The sequence below is a fragment of the Hylobates moloch genome, unplaced genomic scaffold (genome assembly GCF_009828535.3).
Source record: "Hylobates moloch isolate HMO894 unplaced genomic scaffold, HMol_V3 SCAFFOLD_2, whole genome shotgun sequence".
Classification (NCBI taxonomy): Eukaryota; Metazoa; Chordata; class Mammalia; order Primates; family Hylobatidae; genus Hylobates; species Hylobates moloch.
In genome coordinates, this window is record NW_026652277.1 from 122,795,450 (window position 1) to 122,820,588 (window position 25,139).

Consider the following 25,139-nt stretch of genomic DNA (forward strand, 5'->3'; position numbering starts at 1 on the left):
ACGCTGGTTTCTCTGTCCTTTTGATGGGTCCTCATCATTTTTTGAGTACTTTCTTACTGGTATAAGATACTTTCATACTGACCTTATAGCCTACAAAATGTTTAAAATAATGATATTAAATAATTGATTTGGTCCGCTGATGTACCAGAAAGCTAGAATTCCAGTTAATTTATATTAAAATTGGAAGTAAGCATTGGTGTATTTCTGTATATAAATATAAACATAATATTAAATTGTCGTGTAGTAAAATTGACCTTTTTTCTTTTCTTTCTTTCTTTTTTTTTTTTTTTTTTGCGATGGAGTCTGGCTCTGTCGCCCAGGCTGGAGTGCAGTGGTGCAGTCTTGGCTCACTGCAAGCTCTGCCTCCCAGGTTCACGCCATTCTGCTGCCTCAGCCTCCCGAGTAGCCGGGACCACAGGCACCTGCCACCACACCTGGCTAATTTTTTTCATTCTTTTAGTAGAGACGGGGTTTCACCGTGTTAGCCGGGATGGTCTTGATCTCCTGACCTCGTGATCAGCCCGCCCCGGCCTCCCAAAGTGAAAATTGACTTTTTTTCTTTTGGTATTCAGTTAGATGAATTTTAACACACGTATACATTCCTGTAGTCAGTACCATCGTCCAGATTCAGAAAGTTTATTACCCCCAAAAATCTCCCTCTATCTATAATGGTTACCCCTTCCCCACCTATAACCCCTGGCAGCCACTGACCTATTCTCTTTCACTGTAGTTTTGTGTTTTTGTGAATGACATGTAAGTAGAATCATACAGTGTGTAACATTTTGAAATTGCATTTTTTCACTCAGCATAATAATCTTTGAAATTCATCCAAGCTGTTGAGTGTATCAGTAGTTCACTTTTTTGCTGAATAGTATTCCATTTTATAGCTATAACACTGTTTGCTTATTCATCTATTGAAAGGCATTTGAGTGGTGTCCAGTTGTGACAATTATGAATAGAACAGCCATAAACATTTATGCACAGGTGTGTGAAGATTCGTTTTCAGTTTTGGAGTGGGATTGCTGCATAACAAGGTCATATATGTATGTTTAACTTTATAAAAAACTGCCAAATTGTTTTCCAGAGTAATTATTTTCTTTTGCATTCCCACCACTGGTATGTGAGAGTTCGAACTGCCACTTATCTTTGCCAGCATTTGGTATTGCCAATTTTTAAAAATTTTGGCCCCGTGTGGTGGCGCACACCTTTAACACCAGCACTTTGGGAGGCCGAGGCCAGTGAATTGCTTGAGCCCAGAAGTTTGAACCCAGCCTGGGCAACATGGAGAAACCCTGTCACTGCAAAAAGTAAAAAAATTAGCAGGGCATGGTGGTGCATCCCTGTTGTCCCAGCTACTTGTACTGAGATGGGAGGATCACTTGAGCCTGAGAGGCCAAAGATGCAGTGGGCCATGATCAGGCTACTGCACTCTAGCCAGGGTGACAGCAAGACCCTGCCTCAAAAATAAAAAAGAATTTTTTTTTTAACCATTCTGTTAGGTGTGTGATGATATCGTTTTAATTTTCATTTCCCTAATAGCTACTGATATTAAGCATCTTTATATATATTTTTGTGTCATCCTCATATACTCTTTGACAAACTGTTTCTTCATATCTTTTGCCCATTTTTTACTGGGTTGTGTGTTTTCTTATTGCACTTTAAGAGCTCTTTGTATAAGTTTTTTTTGCCAGATACATGATTTGCAGATATTTTCTCCCTGTCTGTGGCTTTTCGTTTCAGTCTCTTAAATATCTTTTATAGAACAAAAGTTTTTAATTTGAAAGAAGATGATTTATCAATCTTTACATTTTCTGTTTACATCAATGATCCATTTAGAGTTAGTTTTTATATAAAGTGTAAGGCCTAGGTAGAGGTTCATTTCTGCCATGTGTAATATGAATTGTTCAAACATCATTTATTGAAAAGAATATCCTTTTTCTTGAAATGTTTTTAGATTAGAAAGTTTAGTTTCTGTCATTTTTGGTTAAAAATTGAAATTTCAAAGTTTTGATTACATGGTATTAATATGTTTAACAAATTCCAAATATGATTTCATCACTTGAGAACTTATTTGTTCAATTCTAATATTTGTATATAAGGTAGAATCATATTTTGTGAAGAATTACTCCCTATGGCAAAAAAATGTAAAATAATTTTGAAGATTCCACTTCAATTATTAGTAGACTGTTTATAAAAGAAAATGGGATTATTTTATTCTCTCTTAAAATTCTGCTTAATTTAGTGTCCACTTACAACTCTCTAGTTACTTGGGGTAGTAAATATTGTGTTGTTTTATTTTAAATCCTCCACATTTGAAAAGTTTTCTTAACATTTCAAATGAAATAATTTCTGATTTATTTTTTCTATTTAGTTTTTCTTATGTTCATTACAAAAAGAGTAAAGAAATTTAACGACTCCATACAGCTCTCTTTATAATAAAGTGAAGATTGTTAATAAAAAATTAAGAAATGTTGTATTTCTTCTATAAAACTAGCCTATACTTGGGACCTTTTGTTCTCTTTAAAAACATGATTTACTATGAAGAAGAAGAGTGAGTGACTTCCAACATAATGAAATTATGGGTGAGGGTGGTAGAATTATTTTCTTTGCCACAGTTGATTTCTATTATTTATATGAAATAATCATGTCATCCTGTAGCACATAATTAAATATATAATATAATTTTAGTTTATATTAACAGATATGTTAAATATGTAAAAAGGATTTAGACTAAAATGACTGGTCTGGAAATCTTTTTTATATATAGTTTAAATGTTTTTACTCCTTAATACTTGGTGAATAAAAATGTGTATAATTTTAAAGAACACAAAGTGCATGGATATGTAGTGTATATGTTGGTTGTATACATACAGCTTTGTAATTTTTAACTGTTCATGGTTTCTCTTTTTACCTCTTTTTTTAATTCTATTTTTTTTAGAGTAGTGACTGTCTTTTTTGTTCTTCTTAACCTTCCACATATTTTGACCCAACCACATATTCCAAGAAGTGTCATTCATAATAATGCAGTGTTGACTTGAGTTTTTAAAAATAACTTAGAAAATAATACATTCTACTGCTTTTATTTCATTTTGTTCAATATTTAGTTTTTATAACTACGTTAGTATGAGTAAGCTTTTTGATTTTCTACATGAGTTAAAGTGGTAATATATTTTGTTTAGAAAGAAGGCTAATAGACTGTTGTTAAAAAAAGATGTTTGATGTTACTACTTTTGGCTTGGAAGCATGGGGAATTTCTTCAGTTTGATCATATTAGAAGAATTTATTAATTTATCATTTTTAAGATGCTCCTTATTTAGATTTAAAAATTGATTGTGAAATTTAACATTCCTTGTAGTCAGTACTAAAATGGTACATCATGGTGTATTTATCATTTATGATCAGAAAGACCAAGATGAACAGAAACAGAAACCAATTATGTCTGATTTATTCTTAGCTCACATGAATTAACTTGCCTTTTTAAAAAAGAAAGTGGAGATGTGTGATAGTAAAGTTATTTTTGCAGAGCCATAATTTTGTGGTCTCAAATTCTTTAAATTTGCAAGAAAGTTTTAGAAGCCATGAGGTTTTTGTTTTGGGGATTAAGAAAATCAGTGTAGGCTTCCTTATTGAGGTGCTGTAAATTCACATTTGTTTATTAAACAGAAAAGTATTTATTTATTGCCCTCATTCAGTTTTAGAGCAAGTAAGCTGAAAACTAATGTGGTAATTCTGTCCCACTCCCACCCACCTCTACAGCAATATAACCTCTTCCACTCATTATCTCAGTGGTATAATTTGACATTTTTCCAGGTACTTTATGCTTGGGAAATCTAGTATTATATTTTTGAAATCTCCATAGCATTCCTGAAAACAGAAAAAAACCCATGTTTAGGTTTATGGTGTCATTTTATTAAAGAATATTTGTTTTACTTTTAAAATCCTGTCAATGATTTTATTTTTTATGTGTATTATATCCCAGATTCTGTTCCCAAAATAAAAATAAAAATGCTTTTTAGATGATAGAGATGTTTGAAATGTAGATCAACAAATACCAATAAATAACTGTTTCATCCTGATACTTGTGTGATTAGATTTAGGAATTTGCTGTTTAGTGGGTTCCTATTGTGGCAGAGAAATCTTTCAGGCATGAATTGATAGTCCAGATCCTTTGAGGTCTGTCTATTCTGACCTATGACCCCTATTCTTACAAGGTCAACATCTGAGGGCAGGAGATTAAGGCAGTTTAAAGACCAGAATGGTAAATGGAATGGAAAAATTAGCCAGCACATTTTGGGTGCAAAACATCAAAGTCATCAAATAGTTTGCTTATTTTAAACCTGGCTTATGGTTATAACAAGCTAATTTTATTGTGTTTGTTGGACTCAGAAAAGTTTAATAACTATAATTTACTTCAAGGTACTATTTATATAATAATAAATTTTAGCTGCATAATACAAATTAAGTTCACATAGCTTACCCTCAAAATATCAGGAAATGTAAAAATAGTTTGTCACAATATCAATACATTTTAGTCTTGTGTGCGTTTGTATACTTAAATTTAAATTGGGAAAATATTTACTTCAGCTTTTACTATGAAATATTTAATTTATCAACACTGTTGCATAAAATATATACATATGGTAATATGAAGTGACTAAGGATTTAGTTGTAATTATACAATGTTGACTTTTGGGAAAAAAATAGTTTTAAAAGATGGAGGTAGAAAGTAAAAGAAGGTAAACTGATTAGGGAGAGACAATTTGTTCATTTTTCTCCTTTGCCTTTTTGAGACTGCTCTTTTAAATTTTGTCTTTCCCCTTTAAAATGTTCCTTATGTCTTTTACTTGTATGCTTTTTTTCATTGTAATTCCGAACTATAGATCAGTAGATATCCCTTCTTAGTTTCTATATTTTGGTCCCTGTAAGAAATTCCCCACAAGTGTTTATTTTACATTTGTTTGTATCCTGGACAGCTGTGAATTTGCATCTTGTACTTCCTACTAATGACTGGCAAAGGCTTGAGTTGAATAACTGAACTATTGCATCCAAATTTTCAGTCATCCATATGGTGACTAAGGAAATTAATAAAACCAGTAGAATACTCAAGTCTTCTTAATTCTTCTGTATTTTTAATTCTATCCCAAGTTTCTTTATTATAGCCTAATTTTAGGATGGTTATCCAAGTCCTTTCTTCTTGTGATTATTTGGCCAGGGATCTCTTAATGAGGCAATTATAGTTGTTTCCTTCATTCACATTATCTTAGCAGATGCTCTCCCTGCTGTGACCTCTGTTCAGACCGGGCAGACAATGTGCCATTCTCATCACCCTCTGCCAGACATTGTGTGGAGCTGAGCTTCATTTGGCGCTGCATAGGTCTCCCGAGATGCCTTATTGGAATGGTCAGAAGCCAAGTGGCAAATAATCAGAATTTTAGGTTGATTTTCTGATTGCTGTTGTAGTCTAAGTATAATAAATAATAAAATAATGCCTACAGAAAAAAAGTTCCAGAAGCAACTCTAATAATAGTTCAAGTAGAAATTATGGATTTAAGAAGTAACTTAGCTTTCTTCCTTTAGACTGTGGCCTTGGTGAAATTAGATCATATATTTATTATATGATTTCAGTACAAGGGTATTGTGATAATTTGGTAGTATATTAGAAATTTGATATCTTTTCTAAAAAGGAAATTAATTTAGCCTCTAATATTAAGTATGTAGATGTTTAAATGAACATTATGACATTGTTCAGAGTATCATTTGTAAATTTTAATGTCACTTAAATTTTAAAAATTATGCTTAAATGTCTTAAACATAAATTATCATGATTTATATCTGCTAACTGTGACATCCAATCTGTTCCTGTGTGAACAGAGTAAGAGCTGATCAAGATGAAGAATGATCAACAGAAAATTTTGTTACATGCACTGCTGAATCCTTCCACTGAATTTGTTACTTGCACTGCTGAATCCTTCCACTGAAATACTAGTTCTGCATCCCAAACCCAAGTAACAATCTAGGGGAATCATAAAGTTTTCAGTGGTCTCCAGCTAGACTTTTTAAATTCTACATAATAAGGATATGCAAGTCAAATTCTGTTCTGATAAATTTGAAGAGCTTATATAAAGATTCTTCCAAATTCACACTGGAATTTTAATTTTTGAAAGTTGGTTAAAATAACAGATTAAGAGCTACAACTTTTCTCTCCCCCCTTCCCCTCCCCTCTCCTCCCCTCTCTTCCCCTCTCCTCCCCTCTCTTCCCCTCTCCTCCCCCTCCTCCCATCCCTCCCCTCCCTCCTCTCTCCTCCCCTCCCCTCTCTCTTTTTTTTTTTGAGACAGGGTCTTACTCTGTCACCCAGGCTGCAGTGCAGTGGTGCAGTCTCGGCTCACTGCAACCTCCACCTCTCAAGTTCAGGTGATCCTTTCACCTCAGCCTCCCAAGCAGCTGGGACTACGCATGTGCACCACCACGCCCTAATTTTTGTATTTTTTTTTTAGATACTGGGTTTTGCCACGTTGCCCAGGCTGGTCTCAAACTCCTGACCTCAGGTGATCCGCCTGCCTTGGCCTCCGAAAGTGCTGGGATTACAGACGTGAGCTACTGCGCCCGGCCAAGAGTTACAACTTGAACTGTTCTCATAAAGAGATGTTTCTTTTTTTGGAATAATAGGATTACCTTATTTATGTTAAATTTATTTTGTATATATAAATGGTCCTGGGAAAATTGTCTATCTGTAGAGAAAGAGTAAGATTGGACCCCTACCTTATACCATTTTTAAAGAAATAAGGCAAAACTTTACAACAATATTAGAAGGAAATACAGGATAATATTCCTGTGATCTTAGGTTTGGGAAAGATGTTTTTAAAAGAAGGTACAAACAGTACAAGCCATAAGGGATAAGATTAATAAAATTGACTGCTCTAAAATTTAAACTTCTACCAGGCAAAAGTTTCAGTCAGACAGATAAAACCATCCCTCCTATAGAAATTAGGGATTTAGACCTTATACATAATGTGGGACTTGCAGGGGAATGGAAGAGTCAGTGTTTTCGAGAAATAGTCATTAACCAGTCTTCAGAAGCACTGGGCTGAGGGGTACAAATCAGAGCTTGCAGGGAATTCCAAAAAGCGAGGCACACGTGACTATGAAAAGGGAACTGGAAGAGGGAGTCTCTGGAGAGGCCTATGGAAACTGCTGCCTCCAAGTGGACCAGTGGCAGGCTGCTGTTGGTCAGCAGGGCCAACAGTTGGGAAGACAAGCTGAGCACAGAGCACCAGAGAGAGAACAGGTGGGACCTGCTGGGCAGGTCTGTGTCTGTTACCAAGTCTGGCCAGGTCCAAGAATAATGACTTCTTCACTTCCAAATCTTGTACAAGTTTCTCTTTTGGTTGACTCTATCTCAGAACCATTCAGAGAAGGAGATTCTGTGAAATACAGGTGCTAGCCGTGACCAAACTGACATTTCAATCTAGCATCGTTAATATAAACAAAGTTAGATAGAGTGGGAAAAGATATTTGCAATGCATGTAATTGATAAATAATTAATATCCAAAAAGCACTACAAATCAAAAAGAAAAAACCCTGATAGAAATGAACAAATAGTAATTCTTAAAGAAAAGTATTCACTGAAAAACTGTATGGCATTACTAACCTAAATGAGACATCATTTCACTGATGTTGAACTAGCAGAAATTTCAAAGTCTGATAATACCAAGCATTGTGAAGAACGTTCCACAATACTGATGGGATTCTTGACACTATCACTTCATAGAGCAATTTGGCAATATCTGGTGGAAGATTGTTCATGTCTTTTTACTCCACTTCTGGGTAGATTTTTCATGGCAGTGTTTTTCAAACTGTGGGTTGGGACCCACTGGTGGCTTTGAGATCTATTTGATGGGTTATGACCAGTATTATTAATTTTAAAAAATGAGATAGAATAAAAATCATCAGAGCACATTGCATGTAGTAAGATTAACTTATTTTGTAAACTTTTGAGTTGTGGTGTGTGTATTTGTGTGAGTACTGAATCAAGATTGAAAATGTTTTCTCAATGTGGGTCATGGTCGTTTTCACACAAAGAGAATTATGCAAAAATGTTACTTAGAGCATTGTTTGTAGTAACAAAAAACTAGAAACAACCTGAATGTCTGTAAAAGATAATTTTTAAATTATAGTATATTCTTAGGATGATATGGCAGTTAAAGTGAACATATTAGAGCTACATCTCAAGGATAACTCCTTTTTTAAAAACCCCACTGTATTATTGTTGAATAAAAATTTAAGTTGCACAGAGTATATGAAATATTACTCCATCTATATTAATTTTTTAAAACCATCAAATGATATTATGTATTATGTATGGATACTTACAGGTGTGGCAAAAATGTGAAAACATGATAAACCCTAAATTCATGATAGTACTTACTCTTAAGAGGCAGAGAAGAGAATGGGATTGTGGGAGTATACAGATTATATTTAACCATTTGTTCAAGTTATTTTGAATCCTTCAGTAGGGTATTCATATATAATAGATTCCACACCTTATGATATTTGTTTTTAGGTATTGTAGTTTTTGATGCTATTTTGAATGAATTTTTTTTCTTCAGTTTTAACTAGTTCTTGCCTACTGTAGAGAAAAGCTGTGTAAAGATTTAGGGGAAAGTTTCGTCTCTTCTCCAAGAGTTGTACCTATTCTTTTCTCTTCTTAGGAATACACTCGAACTTCCTAAGCAGTGTTGAATGATGCTGATGACAGCAAGCATTTTGTCTTCCAATTTAATGAAAATAGCTTTAATATTTCGAGTTTAGTCTGATGTTTGCTATTGTTTTTCAGTAAATGATCATGTTTAAATTAGTTTCTTTTTCTTCTCGTTTACTCAGAGTTTTTACCGTGGATGGCTGCTAAATTATTATATCAAAAATGTTTTCAGCATCTCTTGACATAATTATGTAATTTTCTACTCTAGTGTATTGAAAAAGTGAGTTACATCTATAGATTTTATGAAGTTAAAGCATTCTTACATTCCTGTGGGGGAGTGGGACCCTTTTTGGTCATTATTTGCTTATTCAGTTTCATAATATTTATCAGTCATACATAACTAGGACTTTTTGTGTACTTTCCTCTTCAAGTTTTATTAAATTTATTAAGATTATTCTAGTCTCATGAATTAGTGAGTTTTCTGTCTGTATTGCTGTATAGTTTAACATAATAGGAATTTAAGTAGTAGTCTCCTCTCAAGTGATAAATAATAGATTTCTTCTTTCATGGGAAAAACATCACAACTTGTGTTTATATTTATTTACTTTATACCTTTTATTTTTTATAATGTATATTAGTATATACCTGATATTATAAATACACACAAATACACATTATATGTATATTTGTGTGTATTTACATATAATGGGGTAGATGTTCAAAAAAAATTCTTACTAATAAGTGTGCATGATCAAAATAATTTAGAGCCCACAACTTTAAAAGATAATAGAACTAAGCTATAAACACCAAAGTCCCTCGCATTTTGTAGTTAAAAAAATTGTCCAGAGCTTTTTCCTATCTATTAGAGTTTTCTGTTTCCTTTTCGATCGGATTTGGTATATTTTACTAAGAAATAATTTACTTCCATTAGATTTTCTAATTTGTGCCAAAAATTGAAAGAAGATTTTCTTATTCTTTAAATTTCCTCCTTATATGCAATTGGATTTTTTTTTTTTTTTTTTTTTTGAGACAGGTTCTCACTCTGGTTGCCCAGGCTGGAGCACAGTGGTGGAATCTTGGCTCACTGCAGCCTCGACCTCCTGAGCTCAGGTGATTCTCCCACCTCAGCCTCCTGAGCAGCTTGGATTACAGGCACACACCAACACAACCAATAATTTTTTTTTTTTTTTTTGTAGAGACAGGGTTTCACCATGTTGCCCAGGCTGTTCTTGAAGTCCTGGGCTCAAGCAATCCTGCCTCAGCCTCCCAGGGTGCTGGAATTACAGGTGTGAGCCACCACACCTGGCCTGCAATTGGATTTTAGTAATTCCTAACATTTTATGTTTTCATTTTCTTTTTTTCTCATTTAGGCATCTCGCAAATTTACCTTTTCAAATAATTACCTTTTATTTTATCTACAATTTTGCCTGTTTTTTCTTTCAGATCTCACTTGTATAATGTCTTCTTTGATAATTTTGTTATATTTTTCTTTCTATTTTCATAAGTTGGATGCTTAATTTATCTTCAGTCTTTATTTTTATAGGCACTAAGGATTTTAGACCATAAATATTCTTTTAGGAAAAACTTAATTGTTTTGCAAAGGTTTCAGTATGAAGTTCTAGGTTTTTTTTGTTATTTTCTAGATAATTTGATACTTAGTTTTGATTTTCACTGTGCTGGCTACTCTGAAATCCAGTGCTGTTAAAGGGTTGTTGTTTATCATCTGACTGGAGGTATATTGATCATAAGTCTTTCCGGTGCAAGTTACACAAATGAACTCATCATGGCTGAAGGTAGCTGTTCTCAGTGCCATTTTTGGACCAGCATTAGCATCACATGGGATCTTGTTTAAAATGCACACTCCAAGGCCTGACCCTAGACTTAACCTGGGGTGTTGGGCTCAGCTATTGTGTTTTTTTCCTTCTTTTTTCCAACAAACCTCTGGGTAATTTTGATATATTGTAAGTTTGAGATCCCTTGGCTTGGTGTGTGAGGGTGATGTGGGAAGAAATTTATTGAATCATATAGTTTATAATTCCAGGAATTAAAATAGTTCAGATACATCTGGATTTGAGTGCTCAATCCTAGTGCCAAGAGGGATAGAATTCTCAGCAATTCTCACAAAAGTTCAGAATTAATTTTGCTGATCTAGCCTAGAATGTGAGATAATCTGATTCGCTAGACATGAATCATTTGCCCACTCTGTGCTGGGGAGTCAGTTGAATTCCCACCCCCATCTAAACCACAAGGATTAAAAGTAGGGGAAAGAGGATTCTACAGAAGAAAAAGTGCCATTATGAGTAGAGACAGTGAACTGGGGGGAGGGGGTAGGCAAAAATAACTGATACACATAAAATAGCACTGGATTACAGAGTAGCCAGTCTGTAAACTGTTACTGTTTTTCAAGAAGACAATGAGCTTATACTGTAATCTAAGTTAATATACCACTTCCTTCATTGGAAGGCCTTGCAACAAAAACAGTGTGACCTGTACTAAATATTCCTTTCTTCCTGTGTTTAGAATTTTCCTCTGTTATTTGTTTATATGTTTCTTTACTTTTTTCCTTTTCTCCTGGAAATCTGGTTACATAGCTATTAGTCCTCCTAAAGTTTCATGTCTTTTCTCAGCATTTTCATCTATCGTCTTGCTTTCTTTTGTAAGATCATTATTTGGAATATTAATTGAGTTCTTCTGGAACATCAACTGACTTCTCAGATGTGACTGTCTTCTTTCACTGTTTTTTTTTTTCTATTTAGTTTCAAAATTTGAGATCATGTTTTTAGTTCCAGAGAGCTTTCTTTTCTGTCCTGAACTAGTTTATGTTAAAAATTCTCTTCAGATGTCAGTGGGAGCCGGGTTTTCTAAAAGTGCAGCTCTCTCTGTCAGGTTACTTTGTCCCTATGAAATACTGGAGTTTTTCTCCCCTCTCATTGTGGTTTTTCTTCCCTTAACATGAGTACAGAGGTGGCTTTTAGCCTCTCTTAAACAGAGACAAACCTCTGATTTATGGAAGTGATTTGTGATTTCTGCTCTTGTGAGCTGACAGTAAGCAAACTATCAAAGCCTAACCCCTCTGCTATGGGAGATGGGGGTTGAAGGATGGATGACCAAGGAAAGAACCTCTGAACTGTCCTGTACTCACTGGAAGAGTATATTCCATTTGCCAAAGAAACAAAAAAGTGAAAATACCTACGAATAAAGCTTAATGAGAGATATACAGAGTCTAAATGAAGAAAACTGAAACTGGCCAGGCGCAATGGCTCATGCCTATAATCCTAGCACTTTGGGAGGCTGAGGCAGGTGGATCACTTGAGGTCAGGAGTTCGAGACCAGCCTGGCCAACATGGTGAAACCCCATCTAAAAATACAAAAATTAGCCGGGCATGGTGGCGCATGCCTGTAGTCCCAGCTACTTGAGAGCAACAGAGTGAGACTCTGTCTCGAAAAAAAAAAAAAAGAAAACTAAAACTATACAAAGTTAGTATGAAAGAAAACACATGAGTAAAACTAAGCTCAGTATGAAGCCTGCCCTGGGATATGTTTGTTTGTGTGTGTGTGTATCCTATTCAAAATAAAATCTTTTCCTCCTTTTACTTTTAGAAACTTAATAAGATTGATAATTTTTAACCAGTTACTTAAAAAACTTCTTTTGTTGATTTTTTTGTTTTTGGTTTTTTTTTTTTTAGAGACAGGGTCTCACTCTGTCACCCAAGCTGGAGTGCAGTGGCAGGATCTCAGCTTACTGCAGCCTCCCTTCCTGGGTTCAAGCAGTTCTCCTGCCTGAGCCACTTATGTAGCTGGGATTACAGGTGTGCACCACCATGCCCTGCTAATTTTGTATTTTTAGTAGAGATGGGGTTTCACTAGCCTAGGCTAGTCTCAAACTCCTGAGCTCGAGCAGTCTGCCTCCTCAGCCTCTCAAAGTGCTGGGATTATAGGCGTGAGCCACTGGGCCTGGCTCTTTGTTGATTTTTAATAGTTTTTCAATATATTCATGGTTTTCAAGGTATGAAATATTTTTACCCACAAATAATAATAACTATATCCTCTATGATAATTTGTGGTATATCCATTTTATTGTTCTTCCATTTTCTTTCTGCCTTTGTGTTTTACCTATCCAGTGATCAAATAATTATCTATATTTTTCCTGGTTTCCTTCTATTAACTTTTAAATCCATCAGTAATTTTATTTGTTACTTTATATAAAGATTAAGAAGCTTTGTTCTGAATTTCCCCTTACTCAGCATCTCTTGTTGAACTCTGTTGATTTGTGAAAGTTCTTTTGTTATTTAATGATTTCTTCCATATTACTTCTAATATGTATGTTTCAGGGCTCTATACTTGTACAGCTTGTCCTACTCTTTCTTCCACTAGTTGTTTTAATTTCTATATTTTTGTAATACCTTTTAATTCCTCAAAGGTAAATCTCCCTTTATTACTGTTCTGAGATTATTATAGCTATTTTAATTTATTTTTAAAGATGAACTTCAAAATCACTTTCTTCCCATCATTATCAACTCTCATTGGTATTTTTATGGGAATTCAAATTATTTTATTCACAAAATACTTGTGGTACAGGAATCCCAGTTTTACAGTTTGTAAATCCAAAGTATAGTACCATAAATAGAAATTTCACTTCCCATAATGAAGATATAAATCTAATTATAGCCGATAAACTACTTCATATGGCTTGATCTAATTTTTTTCATGCTCTAAAAATTGAGTTAATACAGTCATTGGAAATTACTATTTTAGTTTAAAAAATATTTTCATTTCAATAGTTTTAGGGGTACAAGTGGCTTTTGGTTACATGGATGAATTGTATAGTAGTGAAGCCTGGCTCTTAGTGTACCTGTTGCCTGACTAGTGCACGTTCTACCCAATGGAGATGATCTTAATGGTAACATTTTAAAGTTGTATTTTTAGTCATTGGAATTTTTGGATCAAGTGCAATGGCTCGCACATGTAATCTCAGCTACTTGGCAAGCTGAGATGGGAGGATCACTTGAGCCTAGGAGTTCGAGACCAGCTCAGGCAATATAGTGTGACCCTATCTCTTAAAAAAAAAATTGCATATGACATTTATAGCTACAAGTGTATGTGCTATGAATAGTCTAACGTTAAACTGTTAGGAGCAGTAATAGAAGAAGCAGGTAAATAATCACATCATAGATTGAGAAAAGTTTCAGAAATACCTGAAGGCACTATTTTTTTATTCTATGTATATCTTATGTAGGTAAGCCTGTTTAAATCCTGAGTATTCCTAAATCCACTCACTTATATTTAATAATAATAACTATTATTACTTAATGTGGAATACTTCATAAATTTGTATGTCATATGTCATTCTGGTTTTTTTTTTTTTTTTTTTTGAGATGGAGTCTTGCTCTTGTCACCCAGACTGGAGTGCAGGGTCACGATATTGGCTCACTGCAACCTCTGCCTCCCGGGTTCAAGTGATCCTCCTGCCTCAGCCTCCCAAGTAGCTGGGATAAAGACATGCGCCACCATACCCAGCTAATTTTTGTATTTTTAGTAAAGATGGGGTTTCACCATGTTGACCAGGCTGGTGTCGAACTCCTGACCTCAGGTGATCCACCCACCTCAGTCTCCCAAACTGATGGGATTATAGGCGTAAGCCACCATGCTTGGCCCTGTATGTCCTTCTTGTATAGGGGCCATACTAATCTTCTCTGTATTGTTTCAATTTTAGTATATGTGCTGGCAAAGCAAGCACCCACTCACTGTACATTAAAAAAGTTAACCATATCTGTACACACTTGGACAATGCTAAACCAATTACTCATTTTTTGCCTTAGAAAGGAAGTCTGGGTGTGCTGTAGTGCATGGTTAGGCTGCTTTTCAAAGTCCAGTTGGTAGGAGGCTGAGCAAAACCTTGCCAGAACTCAGAACTGTGAACTTTACCATGACTCTCCAAGTGATCAGTATGTAATGTGCTATCTAATAACACCTTTTTAAAAATCTAAAACCCATCTTCTTTCATCTCTGTATGGTTTTCTGTTTTTTCATATGATATTTTTATAGTTAGTAATTGTAACTAATACTAAATGATTTTACAATTTTTTAATTTCTTTTTTTATTATTATACTTTAAGTTCTAGGGTACATGTGCACAACATGCAGGTTTGTTACATATGTATACATGCACGGTGTTGGTGAGCTGCACCCATTAACTCGTCATTTACACTAGGTATATCTCCTAATGCTATCCCTTCCCCCTCCCCCCACCCCATGACAGGCCCGGGTTTGTGATGTTCCTCTTCCTGCGTCCACGTGTTCTCATTGTTCAATTCCCACCTATGAGTGAGAACATGCGGTGTTTGGTTTTTTCTCCTTGCGATAGTTTGCTGAGAATGATGGTTTCCAGCTTCATCCATGTCCCTACAAAGGACATGAACTCATCATTTTTTATGGGTGCATAGTATTCCATGGTGTATATGTGCCACATTTTCTTAATCCAGTCTATCTTTTTTTTTTTTTCTTTTTTTGAGACGGGGTCTTGCTCTGTCGCCCAGGCTGGAGTGCAGTGGCGTGATCTCGGCTTACTGCAAGCTCCGCCTCCCGGGTTCACGCCATTCTCCTGCCTCAGCCTCTCCAAGTAGCTGGGACTACAGGCGCCCGCCACCACGCCCGGCTAATTTTTTGTATTTTTAGTAGAGACGGGGTTTCACTGTGGTCTCGATCTCCTGACCTCGTGATCTGCCCGCCTCGGCCTCCCAAAGTGCTGGGATTACAAGCAATCCAGTCTATCATTGATGGACATTTGGGTTGGTTCCAAGTCTTTGCTATTGTGAATAGTGCCACAGTAAACATACATGTGCGTGTGTCTTTATAGCAGCATGATTTATAATCCTTTGGGTACATATTCAGTAATGGGATGGCTGAGTCAAATGGTATTTCTAGTTCTAGATCCTTGAGGAATCGCCACACTATCTTCCACAATGGTTGAACTAGTTTACAGTCCCACCAACAGTGTAAAAGTGTTCCTATTTCTCCACATCCTCTCCAGCACCTGTTGTTTCCTGACTTTTTAATGATGGCCATTCTAACTGGTGCGAGATGGTATCTCATTGTGGTTTTGATTTGCATTTCTCTGATGGCCAGTGATGATGAGCATTTTTTTCATGTGTCTGTTGGCTGCATAAATGTCTTCTTTTGAGAAGTGTCTGTTCATCTCCTTCACCCACTTTTTGATGGGCTTGTTTGTTTTTTTCTTGTAAATTTGTTTGAGTTCTTTGTAGATTCTGGATATTAGCCCTTTGTCAGATGAGTAGATTGCAAAAATTTTCTCCCATTCTGTAGGCTGGCTGTTCACTGTGATGTTAGTTTCTTTTGCTGTGCAGAAGCTCTTTAGTTTAATTAGTTCCCATTTGTCAATTTTGACTTTTGTTGCCATTGCTTTTGTTGTTTTAGACATGAAGTCCTTGCCCATGCCTCTGTCCTGAATGGTATTGCCTAGGTTTTCTTCTAGGGTTTTTATGGTTTTAGGTCTAACATTTAAGTCTTTAATTCATCTTGAATTAATTTTTGTATAAGGTGTAAGGAAGGGATCCAGTTTCAGCTTTCTACATATGGCTAGCCAGTTTTCCCAGCACCATTTATTAAATAGGGAATCGTTTCCCCATTTCTTGTTTTTGTCAGGTTTGTCAAAGATCAGATGGTTGTAGATGTGTGGTATTATTTCTGAGGACTCTGTTCTGTTCCATTGGTGCATATCTCTGTTTTGGTACCAGTACCATGCTGTTTTGATTACTATAGCCTTGTAGTATAGTTTGAAGTCAGGTAGCATGATGCCTCCACCTTTGTTCTTTCGGCTTAGGACTGTCTTGGCGATGCAGGCCCGTTTTTGGTTCCATATGAACTTTAAAGTAGTTTTTTCCAATTCTGTGAAGAAAGTCATTGGTAGCTTGATGGGGATGGCATTGAATCTATAAATTACCTTGGGCAGTATGGCCATTTTCACGATATTAATTCTTCCTATCCATGAGCATGGAATGTTCTTCCATTTGTTTGTGTCCTCTTTTATTTCGTTGAGCAGTGGTTTGTAGTTCTCCTTGAAGAGGTCCTTCACATCCCTTGTAAGTTGGATTCCTAGGTACTTTATTCTCTTAGTAGCAATTGTGAATGGGAGTTCACTCATGATTTGGCTGTTTGTCTGTTATTGGTGTATAAGAATGCTTGTGATTTTTGTACATTGATTGTGTATCCTGAGACTTTGCTGAAGTTGCTTATCAGCTTAAGGAGATTTTGGGCTGAGACGATGTGGTTTTCTAAATATACAATCATGTAATCTGCAAACAGGGACAATGTGACTTCCTCTTTTCCTATTTGAATACCCTTTCTTTCTTTCTCCTGCCTGACTGCCTTGGCCAGAACTTCCAACACTATGTTGAATAAGAGTGGTAAGAGAGGGCATCCCTGTCTTTTGCCAGTTTTCAAAGGGAATGCTTCCAGTTTTTGCCCATTCAGTATGATATTGGCTGTGGGTTTGTCATAAATAACTCTTATTATTTTGAGATATGTCCCATCGATACCTAACTTATTGGGAGTTCTTAGCATGAAGGGCTGTTGAATTTTGTCAAAGGCCTTTTCTGCATCTATTGAGATAATCATGTGGTTTTTGTCTTTGGTTCTGTTTATGTGCTGGATTACATTTATTGATTTGCGTATGTTGAACCAGCCTTGCATCCCAGGGATGAAGTCCACTTGATCATGGTGGATAAGCTTTTTGATGTGCTGCTGGATTCGGTTTGCCAGTATTTTATTGAGGATTTTTGCATCGATGTTCAGGCATATTGGTCTAACATTCTCTTTTTTTGTTGTGTCTCTATCAGGCTTTGGTATCAGGATGATGCTGGCCTCATAAAATAAGTTAGGGAGGATTCCCTCTTTTTCTATTGATTGGAATAGTTTCAGAAGGAATGGTACCAGCTCCTCCTTGTACCTCTGGTAGAATTCGGCTGTGAATCCATCTGGTCCTGGACTTTTTTTGGTTGGTAGGCTATTAATTATTGCCTCAGTCTCAGAGCCTGTTATTGGTCTGTTCAGGGATTCAAATTTTTCCTGGTTTAGTCTTGGGAGGGTGTATTTGTTGAGGAATTTATCCATTTCTTCTAGATTTTCTAGTTTATTTGCATAGAGGTGTTTATAGTCTTCTCTGATGGTAGTTTGTATTTCTCTGGGATCGGTGGTGATATCCCCTTTATCATCTTTTATTGCATCTATTTGATTCTTCTCTCTTTTCTTCTTTATTAGTCTTGCTAGTGGTCTATCAGTTTTGTTGATCTTTTCAAAAAACCAGCTCCTGGATTCATTGATTTTTTTGAAGGGTTTTTTGTGTCTCTATTTCCTTCAGTTCTGCTCTGATCTTAATTATTTCTTGCCTTCTGCTAGCTTTTCAATGTGTTCGCTCTTGCTTCTCTAATTCTTTTATTTTTGTATTATTTATTTATTTATTTTGAGGCAGAGTCTTGCTCTGTCGCCCAGGCTGGAGTACAATGGCGCTATCTTGGCTCACTGCAAGCTCCGCCTCCCGGGTTCACACCATACTCCTCCTTCAGCCTCCCGAGTAGCTGGGACTACAGGCACCCGCCACTGTGCCTGGCTAATTTTTTTTGTGTTTTAGTAGAGACGGGGTTTCACCGTGTTAGCCAGGATGGTCTCGATCTCCTGACCTCGTGATCCGCCCCCCTCGGCTTCCCAAAGTGCTGGGATTACAGGCCTGAGCCACCATGCCCGGCCTAGTTCTTTTAATTGTGATGTTAAGGTGTCAATTTTGGATCTTTCCTGCTTTCTCTTGTGGGCATTTAGTGCTATAAATTTCCCTCTACACACTGCTTTAAATGTGCCCCAGAGATTCTGGTTTGTTGTGTCTTTGTTCTCCTTGGTTTCAAAGAACATCTTTATATCTGCCTTCATTTCGTTATGTATCCAGTAGTCTTTCAGGAGCAGGTTATTCAGTTTCCATGTAGTTGAGTGGTTTGAGTGAGTTTCTTAATCCTGAGTTCTAGTTTGATTGCACTGTGGTCTGAGAGACAGTTTATTATAATTTCTGTTCTTTTACATTTGCTGAGGAGTGCTTTACTTCCAAGTATGTGGTCAATTTTGGAATAAGTGCAATGTGGTGCTGAGAAGAATGTATATTCTGTTGATTTGGGGTGGGGAGTTCTGTAGATGTCTATTAGGTCCGCTTGGTGCAGAGCTGAGTTCAATTCCTGGATATCCTTGTTAACTTTCTGTCTCATTGATCTGTCAAATGTTGACAGTGGGATGTTAAAGTCTCCCATTATTATTGTGTGGGAGTCTAAGTCTCTTTGTAGGTCTCTAAGGACTTGCTTTATGAATCTGGGTTCTCCTGTATTGGGTGCATATATGTTTAGGTTAGTTAGCTCTTTTTGTTGAATTGATCCCTTTACCATTATGTAATGGCCTTCTTTGTCTCTTTTGATCTTTGTTGGTTTAAAGTCTGTTTTATCAGAGACAGGATTGCAACCCCTGCCTTTTTTTGTTTTCCATTTGCTTGGTAGATCTTCCTCCTTCCCTTTTTTTGAGCCCATGTGTGTCTCTGCATGTGAGATGGGTTTCCTGAATACAGCACGCTGATGGGTCTTGACTTTTTATCCAATTTGCCAGTCTGTGTCTTTTAATTGGAGCATTTAGCCCATTTACATTTAAGGTTAATATTGTTATGTGTGGATTTTGTCTTGTCATTATGATGTTAGCTGGTTATTTTGCTCGTTAGTTGATGCAGTTTCTTCCTAGCATCAATGGTCTTTACAATTTGGCATGTTTTTGCAGTGGCTGGTACTGGTTGTTCCTTTCCATATTTAGTGCTTCCTTCAGGAGCTCTTGTAGGGCAGGCCTGGTGGTGACAAAATCTCTCAGCATTTTCTTGTCTGTAAAGGATTTTATTTCTCCTTCACTTATGAAGCTTAGTTTGGCTGGATATGAAATTCTGGGTTGAAAATTCTTTTCTTTAGGAATGTTGAATATTGGCCCCCACTCTCTTCTGGCTTGTAGAGTTTCTGCCGAGAGATCTGCTGTTAGTCTGATGGGCTTCCCTTTGTTATTTTACAATGTTTTTAAATCACTGTGTATTTTTATATTATCAGGACAATGAATGGCCTCATAAATTTTCTTAAAATTTTTTTTTCTTTTAGACAGAGATCACCAAAATCTGTGAGAAATGTTGATTTCGGTACTTGGTTTTATTAGCAAGTTCAAGACACGATATAAAATATGTAAGACTGTGTTTTACAAATGATGCTTTAAAACATATATAGGGCTAGGAGTGGTGGCTCATGGCTGTAATCTCAGCACTTTGGGAAGCTGAGGTGGGAGGATCGCTTGAGACCAGGAGTTTGAGACCAGCCTAGACAATGAAGCAAGAGCTTAGATTAAAAAAAGAAAGAAAGAAAAGAAATGGTATATAGGATTCATGTAGACTAATAAGTAAATATATCTAAAAGAAAAAAAATGTAGGTAATAATGAGTAAAAGAAAAAGCTGGGGGCTGGGTACAGTGGCTCATGCCTGTAATCCCAGCACTTTGGGAGGCCGAGTTGGATGGATCATGAGGTCAGGAGATCGAGACTAGCCTGGCCAACATGGTGAAACCCTATCTCTACTAAAAATACAAAAATTAGCCAGGTGTGGTGGCACGTACCTGTAATCCCAGCTACTCAGGAGGGTGAGGCAGGAGACTCACTTGAACCTAGGAGGTGGAGGTTGCAGTGAGCTGAGATCGTGCCTTTGCACTCCAGCCTGGGTGACCGAGTGAGACTCCGTCTCAAAAAAAAAAAAAGAAAAAGAAAAAGCCGTGACAACTGATTGTAATTGAATTGCTGAGGAATGTTGTATACTTGCTTTCTTTCCTTCTCCAGGGATTTTTTTTTTTTTTAGTTTCAAAGAAATGTCTGCAATAGAAAGACCTATAATCTGAGTTCTTTTAAGTGTAATCTCCATGAGAACAAAGACCTGATCTGCCTTATTCACTATTGTGTCATGGGTACAAAGTAACTACTTAGTAAATATTTATTTAAGTAGTTGTAACCCGGGGCAGTTATCTTTCCCTCTATCTCAGTTTCTCATCTGTAAATTCTTTGATTTTACCAATTTTTGTTGAGTACCTGCCATGGACCAGGTACTGTTCTAGGCCCTGAACATGGAGCAGAGAAAGGGACATACCAGGGTCTTGCCGTCCTGGAGCACAGATTTTAGAATATGAGGCAAATAAGCAAAAACAGATTTATTAATAAATGTATATAATGTGACGTCAGGTAGTGATAAGTGCTGTGAAGAAAATTATAGCAGTGTAAGGGGACAGAGTAATAGTTGGACTGTTTTAGATTAAGTAATCAGGAAATGCCTGAAGAGATGACATCTGAGCAGAGACATGAATGACGTAAGGGAACAAGCCTTGTAAAGATCTGGGGGAAGTGATTTTTATTCAAAAGGAAAACCTGTGCAAAGATTCCGAGGCATTAATGAATTGAGCATGTTTGAGGAGTGGCAGGCCAGCCAGTATGACTGAGTGAATTGATTGATGAGAAGAGAGGTCCAAGATTAGGGCTGAGAAATTGGCAGGGTCACATAGACCATGGTTTATGAAGTTTGATTTTATTCTTGGTGAGATGGTGTCTTAGTCTATTTTGTGCTACTATGAAAGAATACCACTGATTAGGTAATTTATGATGAAAAAAATTTTATTGGCTCACAGTTTTGGAGGCTGGGAATTCCAAGATCAATGGGCAGGCATCTGGCAAGTGCCCTCTTGATGTGTCATGGTGGGAGAGCAAAGGGAGAAAAGGATATCAAACTTGTCCTTTTACAAGGAACCCATTCCTGTAATAATGAGCCCATTTCCAGGATAATAACATTAATCCATTCATAAGGACAGTGCCCCCATGACCCAAATACTTCCTATTAGGCCCTGCTTTCCAATACTGCTGCATTGAAGATCAATTTTCTTATGTTTTGTTTCTTTAAGGAATGAGTCCTTTTTATGTAAGCTGTGGAATGCTTTGGCATAAAATTGTTTATTATATTCCTTTATGTCCTCTTAATGACTACAAGATACATACCAATATTCCCTTTTTCATTGCTGATAATGGCTACTGATTTCTTCTCTCTTGTTTCTTGATCATTCTAACTAGGAGTTTATTCATTTTTTTTAAATCCTTTCTAGCCAATTTTTGGCTTTGTTAATTTTTTTATATTTTCTATTTCATTGGTTTCTGCTCTTAATTACTTAATTTACTTTATTTACTTTTGGTTTATTTTTCTCTTTTTGTAGCTTCTTTAGGTAAAAACTTAGACCATTGATTTTTAAACCTTCTTTTCTAACATAAACAGATAAAGTTTTAAATTTTCCTCTAAACACTGCTTTAGCTGCATTTCACAAGTCTTAATTTATTTTTTCATTTTTATTTTCCTTGTGATTTCTTCTTTGATCTAAGTGTTATTTAAAAGTATATTGTATTAATATTTTGGAATTTCTATATGTCTTATTTATTTCTAACTTAGTTCTGTTGTGGTCAGAAAACATTCTGTAAGATTTCCACTCTGTGAAATTTATTGACTTTTTTTGTCCCAAGATATGTTCTATCCTAGACAGTGGCTCATATGCACCTGAAAAGAATGAATATTCAGCAGATGTTGAGTGCATGGTTCTGTACTGTTAATTAGATAATGGTGGTTGATAGTGTAGCCCAGATCTATGTCTTTATGGTGTGTGTGTGTGTGTGGGTGTGTGTGTGTGTGTGTGTGTGTGTGTGTGTGTGTGTGTATGCTCATAAACTTGTTACTGGAAAGGAATGTTAAATTTAAACTCTGTGGATTTCTCTATTTCTTCTTTGAGTGCTAACATTGTTTGCTTCATGTGCTTTGAAACCACATTAACAGCAAATTCGTTGCATTCATATTGGGAATATTATGTCTTCCTGATGAATTGACCCTTTATGTTTATGAAATGTCCCACCTCCTTTGTAATATCTATTACTTTGAAGTATCCTTTGTCTGATACTGATATAGCCCCACCAACTTTTTTATGGTTGTTTTGTATGGTGTGTGTGTGTGTGTGTGTGTGTATGTGTGTGTGTGTGTATTTTGAGACGGTGTTTCGCTCTTGTAGCCCAGGCTGGAGTGCAATGGCACAATCTCAGCTCACTGCAACCTCAGCCTCCCGGGTTCAAGTAATTCTCCTGCCTCAGCCTACCGTATTCAGGATTACAGGCTGGGATTACAGGCACCTGCCACCACGCCCAGCTAATTTCTGTATTTTTAGTAGAGACAGAGTTTCACCATGTTGGCCACACTGGTCTCGAACACCTGATCTCAGGTAATCCACCTGCCTCGGCCTCCCAAAGTACTGGGATTACAGGCGTGAGACACTGCACCTGGCCTACTGTTTGTTTCCTTTTAATTTCAACATATCTGTGACTTATATTTAAAATATGTCTCCTGCAGTCAAGATGTAATTAGTGTGTTTTTTTTTAAATCTAACCTGATGATCTCTGCCTTTTGATTGGGATTTGAGACCATTTGTACTTAATGTAATTATTGATATGGTTAGATGCAGGTCTGCCATTTTGCTCTCAGTTTTCTATTTTTCTCATTTGGTTTTGTTTGTATTTGTTTTCTGCCATCTTTTTGGTGAATATTGTTTCATTTGCTATAAAATGTAACAATGCTACCAAAATTTAATTCCATTCACCAGCACCCTGGTGTCATTCTCTGTGCTATTATGTCATACATTTTTTATTTTGACATAATTTATAAGTCCCACAATTCAGTGTTACTACTTCCGCTTTAAATAGATAGTGTTTCCTGTACACATCTCTCATTTCTAGTTTTATTTATTACTTTCTGTAGATCTGTCTTTATCCCCATTTCACCTTGCTCTTATGGACAAAATGTCTTGGAGACATTAGGGGATGATGAAAATAAAGGTGAAATTATAGGTACTGGAATGGGACTGACTAATTCTGTGGTGGGAGTGGGAGAGTGACAACCTGAAACCTGGAGAGCAATCAACTTAGTCCTAGGAACTCTGAGGAATGGAGGGACATTCATCACCTTTTGTCCTGTCTCCATGCCCCAGGGGACTTCTTGCCACTTTGGGGTGCCCCCCATGGGGGAGACACACAGCCGGGGTGCAAGCCGGTGAGTTTCTATGTGGTTACATTTTTCTTGAAACTGCACAACTTTTTTTTTTTAGCATTGCTTCTTGTGAAGTCTGCTGGCCAAAAATTCACTCAGATATCTTTATTTTGACCTAATTTTTAAAAGGTTATTTTTAATAGATTTAGAATTCTCAATTGAAAGGGTTTTTTTTAAACTACTTGTCAACTGTCCCCTTGTCAACTGGTCTTCATTATTTCTGAGAGGATGTTACATATAATTCATTTATTTGTTCCATAGTATAAAATGTATCTTTTTTCTTTTTCCTTTATTTGGGCTTTAAGTAGCTAAATTATGATGCGCCAAAGTGTGGGATTTTGGGGGATTTATTTGTATTTATTATGTTTCGGGTTCTCTGAGCTTTTTGGATTTGTTGATCCACAATGTTTTTCATAAAACTGGGGAAATTTTTGGCCATCATTTCTTCGTGTGTTTTTTATTCTGCTTCATTCTCTATTCTTCGTCTGAGATTCTAATTACATATACGTATATATCAGACCATTTCATATTGTCCCTCATGTCACTATGAATAACAGTATCTTAAAAAGAAAATAAAGAACTGTAAAATATGAATAGATTCATATTTAGAACTGTAAAATTGAACTCAGGGTTTCTAAAGCAGTTGGAATTCATGGGACAGGATACTGGAGAGAAGAGATCTGTGCAAAAGAGAACTCCTGTACCTCTCCCTCCTTAGTCTTGATTAAGGGCCAGGTTGCATGTGCACAGGTTGAGGCCCTTCAAAGCACAGCAGCAGGCTTTGTTTTCTGGCAGAGAGGTAGGCAAAAATATCTTCATATTTATTATATTCATATTTATTTTCTTTGATTCAGTTTGTGCTATTTATAATCTGCTTTTTTAAGTTCGCTAAATTTTTCTTCAGTTTCTAAGTTACTGTTATTCAATCCATGAATATTTTCATTTTGGATATTGTAGTTTTCAGTTCTAATATTCCTGGTCATTGTTGTTTTAATAGTCTTTCTTTCTTCCTTCCTTCCTTCCTTCCTTCCTTCCTTCCTTCCTTCTGACAGGGTCTTCCTTCCAGTCCAGGCCAGAGTGCAGTGGCATGATCATGGCTCACTGCAGCCTCAACCTCCCAAGTTCAAGCAGTCCTCCCATCTCAGCCTCCTGAGTATGTGCACGCCACCATGCCTGGCCTTTTTTTTTTTTTTTTTTTTTTTTTTTGGTAGAGACTGGATTTCGCCATGTTGCCCAGGCTGGTCTGACCTCCTGGGCTCAAG

General features: G+C 36.3%; 1 protein-coding gene and 1 non-coding gene across 3 annotated transcripts in view; one reads left to right on the forward strand and one right to left on the reverse strand.

The window, feature by feature from the left end:
* The window catches only part of LIN28B (lin-28 homolog B), a 139,705-nt gene that overhangs the window by 91,255 nt on the left and 23,311 nt on the right, over positions 1-25,139 (forward strand). The window lies entirely within an intron of this gene.
* Positions 14,330-14,436, reverse strand: LOC116477326 (U6 spliceosomal RNA). The gene has a single exon (XR_004250434.1). It is a non-coding gene; the product is annotated as a U6 spliceosomal RNA (small nuclear RNA).